This window comes from Durio zibethinus, chromosome 22 (genome assembly GCF_047325235.1).
Source record: "Durio zibethinus cultivar Kanyao isolate XHJ-2024 chromosome 22, ASM4732523v1, whole genome shotgun sequence".
NCBI lineage: Eukaryota > Viridiplantae > Streptophyta > Magnoliopsida > Malvales > Malvaceae > Durio > Durio zibethinus.
The window spans coordinates 9,947,707-9,960,139 of record NC_143183.1 but is presented as its reverse complement, the minus strand read 5'-3'; positions in this window follow the sequence as shown (position 1 = coordinate 9,960,139).

The following is a 12,433-nucleotide window of genomic DNA, read 5'->3' as shown; positions in this document are numbered from 1 at the left end:
ATTATTGTATTTAATTGTTTAGCAAAATTTGTGCTTATTGAATATTGTTTTTGAAAACTTCATTAAAATCAATTCACCCCCCTCTTAGTTTATTCCAAATCTTTGAGCTAACATAACTTATTACATTAATCCTTATAATATAGTTTATATTAATTTAAATTAATATTTTTATTATCTAGTACTATTATTAAATAAATTAAATTAGATTTATAATAAAATAAATCAAATATTATACAATATTAAAATATAATGTAATCTATTTAATTATTACTTATTAATATTAATGTAATATTAATCTTAATTATTTTATTATTATATTATAGTTTAAGTTAACAATTGATATATTATAATAAAATTATAATTATTTTATAATTATTATAATATTATTATATTAAAATACGATAATATAATATAATATACTTATTATTATACTATATAATAACGATTGATATATTATAATATATTTATTATTTTGTAATAACAAATATAAATGATAATAGTCAATAGTTATAAATAATATTTATAATCAGTTATAACACTTTATAAATAATAAATATTAGTTTTAAATATTATAATAAATATTTATAATAAATTATATACAATATGTAAGTTTTTTTTCCTAAATTAATTAATTGAAAATAATTTATCATATAATTATTTAATATAAATATCTATTTATATATAAAAATTTATATAATTATCTAAAATACTTTAGTACGATTTGAAAGAAATAAATGTTCAAATTGTTATAACCAATTGAACTAGTATGGTAAATAGATTTATTTATTAAATCTCTTATTAATTTTTGAAATATTAATAAATTAATATTATTTTATTTCAAACAAACTTATATGAACAACATTTGTTTTACGACAAAACAAAATATCATAACGATTTGAAATAGATAATTATTCATATAGCCTTAACTATTTAAATTGGTTTGGTAAACAAATTTATTTTTTAAATCTATCAGTTATTAAATTTCATAATATTACTAGATTAGTATTATTTTATTTTGAATAAGCTTGTATGAAGATAAATAATTGTTTTATGACAAAACAAAAGGTTATAACGATTGAAAATATACAATTGTTCAAATAGTTATAACTATTTGAACTAATTTGATAAACAAATTTATTTTTTAAATCTCCTAATTATTAATTTTTTAAATATTAATAAATTAGTATTATTTTATTCTGATAGGCTTAATCTATTTATATTATAATTAGTTAACTTAATATTAAAATAAATTAATTCTAATATAATTTGATTATATACATTTAATTATTATAAAATTAATAACTAATTTAATTGTAATAAATTTATTAATAAGCAGATTAAATTATTTATTTAATAAAATTTATAAACCCTAAATTAGTATTATTTAAGCAGATATAAATAATCTGCTTTTGTTATAAATTGAGGGATCTTCTCAATAAATTATTAATATTAATATTATAACTAGGCGACATCTAATAGCTTTGGCCAGTCCCTTTGCATGGCACTAACATTGTGCCTGAGGTAGACCTCCAATGGTTCATTCACTTGTTTGGTCTACCCATCAGTCTGCAGATGCATGCTAGTAGAAAAGTTCAAGTCTGACCCTAACAGCTTGAACAACTCAGTCCAAAACAAATAATAATTATTAATTATTAATTATTTATCCATTAATTAAGATAATTTAGTACTAATGCTAATTTATTAATATTAATTTTTATATAAATTAATATAAAAGCATAATTAAATATTTGAACTTAATAATTAATATTCATTATTAATTATTTAAATTAATTAATATATAAAAATAATTTAAATACAATATAAATATTTAATTGAGAAGGCTAAGTTTAATTTATAATTATTTAATGTATTAGATACTATTTAATTTATATAGTTTATAAATATAGTATTATTTATATTATGTATAAATTAATAGATTTAAATTATTAATAATTATTATTATAAAATAGTATATATTGAATATATTAATATATTAAACCTACATATAATAATAATAATATTTATTATTTATATATAAAATTAATAATAATATTTTTTAATTATAAATATACTTATAATAATAATATAAAAATATTAATATTAGTTTTTTAATATATTAAATTAATAATTATTTAGTAACTAATAAAATTATACCTTATTATAATTATAATATGTATAAACTAATGTTATACTCAAATTATCAATATTGTAATATTATATAAATTAAATTATTTATACATTATATTAGTATAAAAATTATATTATACAAATAATATTTAATTTATTATAATAGAATTATAATTATAGTATTAATTAAATTTAACAAACTTATTTATTAATAATTTATTATGAACATTTATTTACTTATATTTATAAAAACATATAAATAGTTTATATAATTGTTATTATCATACCTATAGTTAACTAAGAGTTGTTTTCGTTCATATAAGCTTATTCAAAATAATATAATTTATAAATAGCAAAATTAGTAATCAAATTGGATATATAATACTAAAATTTAAATGCAACTAACATTCATAATTTAACTAGTATATTATATTTATAAACTAATATTATAAGCAATTATTATAATAATTAATTATTTAATAATTATTTTAAACTATATAATGACATTTATTATTATATTATATATTATATAATAAATATTAATTATTTAAGTTTATTTAGAATAAAATAATACTAATTTAATAATATTTCGAAACTTAATAACCAAGAAAATTAAAAAATAAATCTAATTATCAAACCAGTTCAAATAATTAAGACTCTATGAATGATTATCTATTTCAAATCGTTATGACCTTTTCTTTTAACATAAAACAATTGTTTTGTTCGTTTAAGTTTATTTGGATTAAAATAATACTAATTTAATAATATTTTAAAAATTAATAAGAGATTTAAAAAAAAAATTGTTTACTGAATCAATTCAAATAGTTAAAATTATTAGAATAATTATCTATTTCATATCATTTTGATCTTTTGTTTAGTCATAAAACAATTATTTCAGTTCATACAAGCTTATTCAGAATAAATTAATACTAATTTATTAACATTTGGAAAATTAATATGGAATAGATTTAAAACTATTTATTTTATCTTTGATTAATTTTTATGATGTTAATTTTTAAATATTTTAAATTTTAACAATTACAGATTGGACAATTATTAACAATTATTCATATTAATATTTATTATTAATATGATATGCTTACATAAGATTTAAGGATATAAATCTTTACTTATTAAATAAATAATTAATAAAAATATAATAAATTTATTATTAATTTATTATATTAATATTTATAATAATATTATCCAAATATTATACATTTAAATAACTATTAGTTAAATGATAGTAAATATTAATAATATTATTAATGTATTAAAAATAGATAACCATTAATATTAAACTATTTAATTATAATTTTTTATTAACATTTAAATTATATGTAATTAAATTAATTAACACTTTTGAAAATTATATTTGATTTAATTATATAAATAAATTAGATTTAATATTTAAAATTAATATGTATTATAGTATTAAATACTATATAGCTATTTAATAATATTAATTATTTTTAGAATTAAATATTAAAAATTATAAATTGTTTATATTCATACCAGTTTTAATAATTATGACTATTTGAACAATTATCTATTTCAAATCATTATGACCTTTTGTTTTGTCATAAAACAAATGTTTTAGTTCATATAAGTTTGTTTGGAATAAAATAACACTAATCTATTAATATTTCAAAAATTAATAAGAGATTTAAAAAATAAATCTTTTTATCAAAACAATTCAAATAATTATGACTATTTGAGCAATTATTTATTTCAAATTGTTATTACTTTTTGTTATATTATAAACAATAGTTTCTATTCATACAAGCTTATTCAGATTAAAATAATACTAACTTATTAATATTTTGATAATTAATAAGTAAAAAAAATAATAAATATGTTTACCAAACTAGATCAAATAGTTATGATTATTTATTTTCAAATAATTTAAACAATTGTTTAAATTAATTATTATTTGTAATTTATACTATAAACTAATAATTAACAAATACCTAAAAGTCAATTATTGTTTTAAATACCTACGGTTGCTTAAGAAAATAATTTATTAACAAATATTAGATAATATTTAAAATGATTTATTGTATAATAAATATTTGTTAACAAATTTAACAATTACAATTATATTAATTAACGATATTATAACATTTTATCATAATAAGTAATTAAATTATTAATTATTATTATAAATATATTATTCAGTATATTAATAAATTATATACTTAATTATTATTTAGTAATTTAATATCATAATATATTGGATACAATATATTTATTATGAATAATTTTATATATTGAATTGAATTATAATAAATAATTCAATTATGAAATATTAATACAATTCATAATTTTATAATTATAATAATATTAAATTATTATTATAACTTATAATAAAATAACTTAATTACTATTAATAATTAAATTAAAATTTAAATATAATTATATCAAATAATTTTAATTATAACTTATAATTAATTATAATATTAATAGTTAATAGTTATTATTAATATTTTATTAACTATTATTGTCAAACAATTATCGTTATGTTATTTAATTATTAATATATATGTCCAATTAAATTATATAATAAATAATTATTATATAATATACAATTATAATTACATATTATAATAATTAATATGATTCATAAAATATTATTAATAATATTTAATTATAATAATTTATTAAATTATTACATGATACTATATAAATTAATTATTATAATAAATAGTAATAATATTATAAAAATTAACTAATATATGACTATTAGTTTAAAATTGAAATTATATTAATATTTTAAATTATAATAGCCAAATTGATAATTATACTATATAATTACTAAATAAAGATTAAAAATAATATTGTAATTTGTAAGCCAAGTTATTTTAATTGTTTTCATTATCATTTTTAGATTTTTATATTATATCCATCCCCGTACCTATACCAAAAGGATATTTTAAATTTATCTTATCTTTACAGGTATTTAATCGGTGTGAGTAATTTTCATACCCATAATTTTTAAAAGAAATAATAAATAAATTTATTTTTTTATTTTTATCTTGTATAGTTAGATAATTTTTTTATAAATATATATTTTTCAATAAAAATATATTAATTTTAATTAATTTAAAATAATAATTTATATTATTTAATAAAAAATCTATATACTAAATATATATAAATATATACATAGGGTATGAGTATGGATACGAGGTGGGTACATTATTATTTGTCTCCATTTAATTTATTATTAATCAAATTATATTTATATTATATATAATATAAACAATTAAATTAATAATATTTATTAAATTATGTATAAATAATATCTTTAATAAACCAGTTCAAATAGTTAAGGCTATAGGAACAATTCTTTATTTTAAATTGTTATGACATTTTGTTTTATCATAAAATTAAAAAATAATTTAAAGTAAATTAATTTTACATAATTGTTTATTATATTTAATAATTATTATTTTGGATAACTTTAAATATTAATTATTAATCTATATATTAATATTTAAACTATTGCAATATTTAATAGATATAATTAATTATAACATAATAAAGTAGTAATTTAAATAATTACAATTAATAACTATATTTTAATTGTTAATTTATTTAATAATTAGATTTATTTGTATTAATTATTAAGCTATTGCAATATTTATTACTTAAAATAAATTTTAATATTTAAAATCTAAATATTTATATTATATTTTAATTAATTATATATTATAATTATATAAGATTATTATTTAATTATAACAATTATTTTAATTTTAAATTAATAAGTAAAAATTTAATTAATTTTAATTATAGAAATAAATTAGATTTAATATTTAAAATTAATATATATTATAGTATTAAATATAACTAGTAAAATATATTTAATAATAATTATTAAAATATTTTTTAAATATTTTAAAAATTAATAAATATAATTATTTATTAGTTATATTAAATTAAAATCAATAATTCATATTAATATCTTTATTTTATTATCATACAAGCTTAATCATAGTATAATTTATCAAATAGTCATAACTATTTGAACTTATTCAGTAAACATATTCTTTTTTTAATTCTCTTACTCATTAATTTTTAGAATATTAATGAATTAGTATTATCTTATTTCAAATAAGCTTATATGAATTGAAACAAGTGTTTTATTACAAAAGAAAAAGGTCATAATGATTTGAAATAGATAATTATTCAAATATTCATGATTGAACTTGTTTAGTAAATACATTTATTTTTTAAATCTTTTACTTATTAATTGTCAAAATATTTATAAATTAATATTATTTTAATTCGAATAAACTTGTATGAATAGAAATAATTGTTTTATGATAAAACAAAAAGTCATAACAAATTGAAATAAATAATTGCTCAAATAGCCATAATGATTTAAACTTGTTTGGTAAACAGATTTATTTTTTAAATCTTTTACTTATTAATTGTCTTAATATTAATAAATATGTATTATTTTATTCGAAATAAAGCTTAGATGAACAAAAAAAATTCTTTTATGACAAAACAAAGGGTTATAGCTATTTCAAATAGATAATTATTTAAATAGTCCTAATTATTTAAATTTGCTTAGAAAACAGAGTCATTTTTTAAATCTCTTTATTATAAATTTTTGGATTATTAATAAATTAGTATTATTTTATTTTGAATAAGTTTATTTGAATTGAAACAATTCTTTTATGACAAAGCAAAAGGTCATTGAAATAGATAATTATTCAAATTGTCATGATTATTTATAATTATAACTATTAATATTATTTATTTAATAATAACTTGCAAAATTATTTTTATAATAATTATATTATAATATAATATTATAGTCAAAATTAATTATTATAAATTAATGATTTATGTAATATTAATAATCAATTGATATTAAATTTCAAGTTATAATAAGTATAGCTATAATAATCTAATATAGCTGATTATAATTATTAATATAGCCATTAGAATATCAACTGAGGTTAAATAATTATAAAATATAACTAATTACAAGTTATTATAATAATATAAAATTTTTTATTAATAATTAAAATAAATAATTTCAATTAATCATTCAAAGATTAACTCTTATAAGCATAATTTCATGAATGTTGAAATTATTTTTATAATTTAAATAATTATTAAATTAATAATTATAATTATAATTAGTTATAATTACATAACTATTAGATAAATTAATAATAATTTATTAATAGTAATTAATATATAGTCAATTCTTATTAATAGTATATATTTTAATTAATTAATTTAAATATAAATTAAACTAATTTATCCATAATAATTTAGTAATTATTATTTAAGTTTAATATTAATAAAAATTAAATATAGTATTTAAGATAACTATATTATTATCTTAATTATTATTAATTATAACATAATGATTAGATTTATTTGTATTAATAATTATTATTAATAATCTTTTAATTTTACGTATATATATTTCTATTTTATTTTATTATAATGTTATAATGATTGTTAATAAATATTTATAATATATATCGTATAATTTAAACAAAAGAAATAAAATAATTTAATATAATTAATTAAATTATACATGTCATATTACAAATATATTTCTATTAATATATGTTATTTTATTAAATAGAAAATTAAAATAATAGATTAAAATAATACAATTAAATATTTATATTTATAATTTAATTCTTTAAAGTATTAATGTTAATTATTAATTTTCTATTTAATTAAATAAATTGATAATTAAAATTAATATTTAAAATTTAATTAATAATTAAATAATAATACTAAGTAATAATAATACTAATTTATTACCTTTTGTTTAGTCATCAAATACTTGTTTCATATCTTACAAGTTTGTTTTAAATAATTATTAATTATTTAACTAAATTATTATAAGGATTTTGATTTTAATATTATTAAATAATAAATTAATTTATTATTTTAATATGGTTTATATTAAATTATTTATTAATCTAATAAATTTAATTAATATATTATCTTTCAAATATTATCTCTTACTTACAATTATAGATAATTAAATAGTTAGAATATAATTGAATATTAAATATAATATAAAATGTTATATATTTTATTAATTAGCTAATAAAAAGCCTATTTAAATATTATTTATTATTATTTTTAAAAAAAAGTTAATACTCTATTCAATTATTATTTTTTATTAATATTATGGTAATAATTAAATTATTAAAACTATAATAGATAATTTTCAATATTTTAATATTAATTAGATAATTGTTCAAATAAGTTTATTATTTACTTTATCAAATAGATAATATTGATATAATTTATTAATTATTTTAATATAAGTTGAGTTTTATAATTGTTTTATAAAACTTATTTAAATTATCGAATAATTTAAATAAGTTTAAAATAATAAGCTTATTAAAATTAATAAGTTGAACAAACAACAATTTGAATGTTATTCTAATTTAAGTTTAAATAGTTAAGACTATAAGGAATATAATTATCTTTTAAATTAATAATTATTTAAATAATAAGATTTAATAATTTAAACTATTTAAACTTGTTCGGTAAACATATTTATTATTTAAATCTCCAACTATTTCAAAATATTCAATTTATAAGATAAGGGTCATAATTTATTGACATTCAAAAAGTAAATAAGCATGAGATTTGAAAAAATAAATCTATTTATTGAACAAATTCAAATAGTTATGACTATTTCAACAATTATCTATTTAAAATCATTACTAATAATAATATCAATATTAGGTACAATTATTCAAATAAATTACAATTGTTATTAAATAACAAACTCTTTATTATTATTTTGATTGAATTATATTAATAAGTTTAAATATTATTGACTTTTAGGTATTTGTTAATTAACATTATAATATTATAAAAATTTGAATATATTATAATTTAAAATGATAATTATTTTAAATATATATAATATATATTTATTATGATTTAATCATTAATAATAATATTAACGATTATTAATAATTTTTATAATTTGATAATTATACATTCATTTTACCACATACTAATAAAATTTATTAGTACATATGAATAGATAACTTGCTTATCAATATTATTAATTAATAACTAATAAATTATTAGTATTAAAATTCTAATAGTCTATTTATATTATAATTAGTTAACTTAATTATATTATAATTATATATAATAATTGCTATAATATTATTAATTTATTAGTTCATTATGGATATTCAAATAAATTATCGTTAATTATTATAATTAATTTAACTAATAATTAGATATTATTATACTATAAATTATAATCTAATTTTAAGTTAATAATTATATTTCAGTTCATACAAGCTTATTCAAAATAAATTAATACTAATTTATTAACATTTGAAAAATTAATATAAAAGAGATTTAAAAAATAAATCTATTTATCGAACAAATTCAAATATTTTTATAATAATTAAATTATCTATTGTTCATAAATTAGTATTACATTAAATAATTTTAAAATATATTAATAAATGACAATACTTATACTTATATTACTAATAAGTATTTAGTAATATAATCAGTTCATAACGATTATTAAGATTGAAATAATATTATAAAATACCTAGTTATAATTATCGGTGGATATGTTATTATATTTCTACTTTTGTTTATTATATTTATAACTATAATTAATATAATATATTACTTATATGTATATTTATAAGTATGTATAAATTAATTATTAATAATAATAAATAATATAATAAATATTATATAATTATTATTTCAATAATATAAATTATAAGCAATAATTACTAAATAGTACTTATTATAATAATCATAAAAAGATTATCCATACTTACAATTAAATTATAAATATAATTTATTATTTATTAAAAATAAATTATTTATTTATTTTATCAATAATATTATTATTGATACTTATAATTAATATTGTATTTTAATAATTATTATAACTTAATTAGGTTATAATTATTAATAACTATTAATAAATTATTAAAATAAAAGGATTCTAATTTATTTTTCTCAAATAAAATTTAGATATAGATAGATATATAATTATAAATAGTTATAATTAATTGTTAAATATTTACAATTAATAATTAATTGTTTAATAAATTTTTTATAAATTATACTATTTATAATTTAATTATTATATTTAAATTAAAATCAATATCCATAAATTTAATATTAACTAATAATATTAATATTATTATTATTAGGTATTATATATAAAATAATATTGATATTCAATAACAATTGTAATAAATATATAATATTATATATCTAATTGTAAATTGTTTATAAAAATTATTAAAATTTTTTAAAAATTATATATCTAAAATTCTATTAACTAATATTTTTAATTAAATTTGTTTAATATATAAAATATTATAATTTTATTATATTAAATAATAAATATAATCATAATGTTATTATAACATTAAATTAATATGAATATATTATTAATATTAATAGTAATTTTTATCACATTTATTTATATTAATAAATGTAATAAAAAATTATCATAATTTTTATAAATTAGTTAAAAATTTATACTATAATTTAATTATATTTAAAATTGTTGTAATAAATTACTATTAATAAATAATAATAATATTTATTAAATTAATAACTAATTTATTAATATAAATTAAAATAATTTTAATTTTAATATTATAATTTAATTATATTGTTTAATTAATAATATTATTTAAATTACTTATTATTTAAATAAAATAATTTAAGCAATTGTTTTATGATAAAACAAAAGTTCATAATGATTTGAAATAGATAATTGTTTAAATGGCTATAATTATTTGAACTGATTTGATAAACTGATTTATGTTTTAAATCTCTAACTTATCCATTTTTATAATATTAATAAAGTAATATTATTTTATTTCAGATAAGTTTTTATGAACTGAAACAATTGTTTTATGGTAAAATAAAAGGTCATAACGATTTTAAATAGATAATTATTCAAAGAGTCAAAAATATTTGAACTTGTTCAGTAAATAGATTTTTTTTCTAATTTCTTACTTAATAATTTTCTGGATGTTAATAAATTAGTATTATTTTATTTCGAATAAGCATGTATGATTTGAAGCAATTATTTTATGACTAAACAAAAGGTCAAAATGATTTGAAATAGATAATTATTCTAAAAGTCTTAACTATTTAGATTGATTTAGCAAACAAATTTATTTTTTAAATCCTTACTTATTAATGTAGCGATATTTTACTCTAAATAAGCTTGTTGAATAGAAATTAAATGTTTTAAGACAAAACAAAAATCATAACAATTGGAGATAGATAATTTTTCAAATAGTCATAACTATTTAAACTGATTCGGTAAAGAGATTTAGTTTTTAAATCTCTTATTAATCTTCAAAATAGCAATAAAATAATATTATTTTATTCTAAATTATTTTGTATGAATAGAAACAATTGGTTTTGTAACATTAATTTTTAAATAAATTTATTTTTTAAATTTTTACTTATTAATTTTTGGAACTTATAATTTATTATATTATTTTATTTGAAATAAGCTTGAATGAATAGAACCAGTTGTTTTATGACAAAACAAAAGGTTGTAATGTTTTGAAATAGATAATTATTAAGATAATCATAACTATTTGAACTTGTTTAATAAACAGATTTATTTTTTTAATTCTCTTACCTTTTAATTTTTAGAATATTAATAAATTAGTATTATTTTATTTCAAATAAGCTAACATGAATTGAAACAATTGTTTTATTACAAAATAAAATGTTAAAATGATTTATTAATATATTAATGAATGATTAGGTTTTTATATAGTATTAGTAATAATAGTTATTAATAGTTATAAATTATAAGAATATAATTATTTATCTTAATTATTTAATTTATCAAATAATATAATAATACTATATAAAAATTAAGATTTGAAATAATACTAATTTAATAATATTCTAAAAATTAATAAGAGATTTAAAAAGTAAATATGTTTTCTAAACCAATTCAAATAGTTAAAATAATTAGAATAATTATCTATTTCAAATGGTTCAAAACTTTTTTTTAGTCATAAAATATTTGTTTCATGTCTTACAAGCTTATTCAGAATAAAATAATCTAAAGTTATGAACATTTGGAAAATTAATATGCAAAAGATTTGAAAAAATAAATTTGTTTACCAAACAAGTTTAAATAATTATGACTATTTAATCAATTATTTTTATAAAATCGTTTTGACCTTTTGTTTTTTCATAAAAGCTTATCCAAAACAAAAAAATTAATAAGTAGGAGTTTAAAAAATAAATTTGTTTATTGAACAAATTT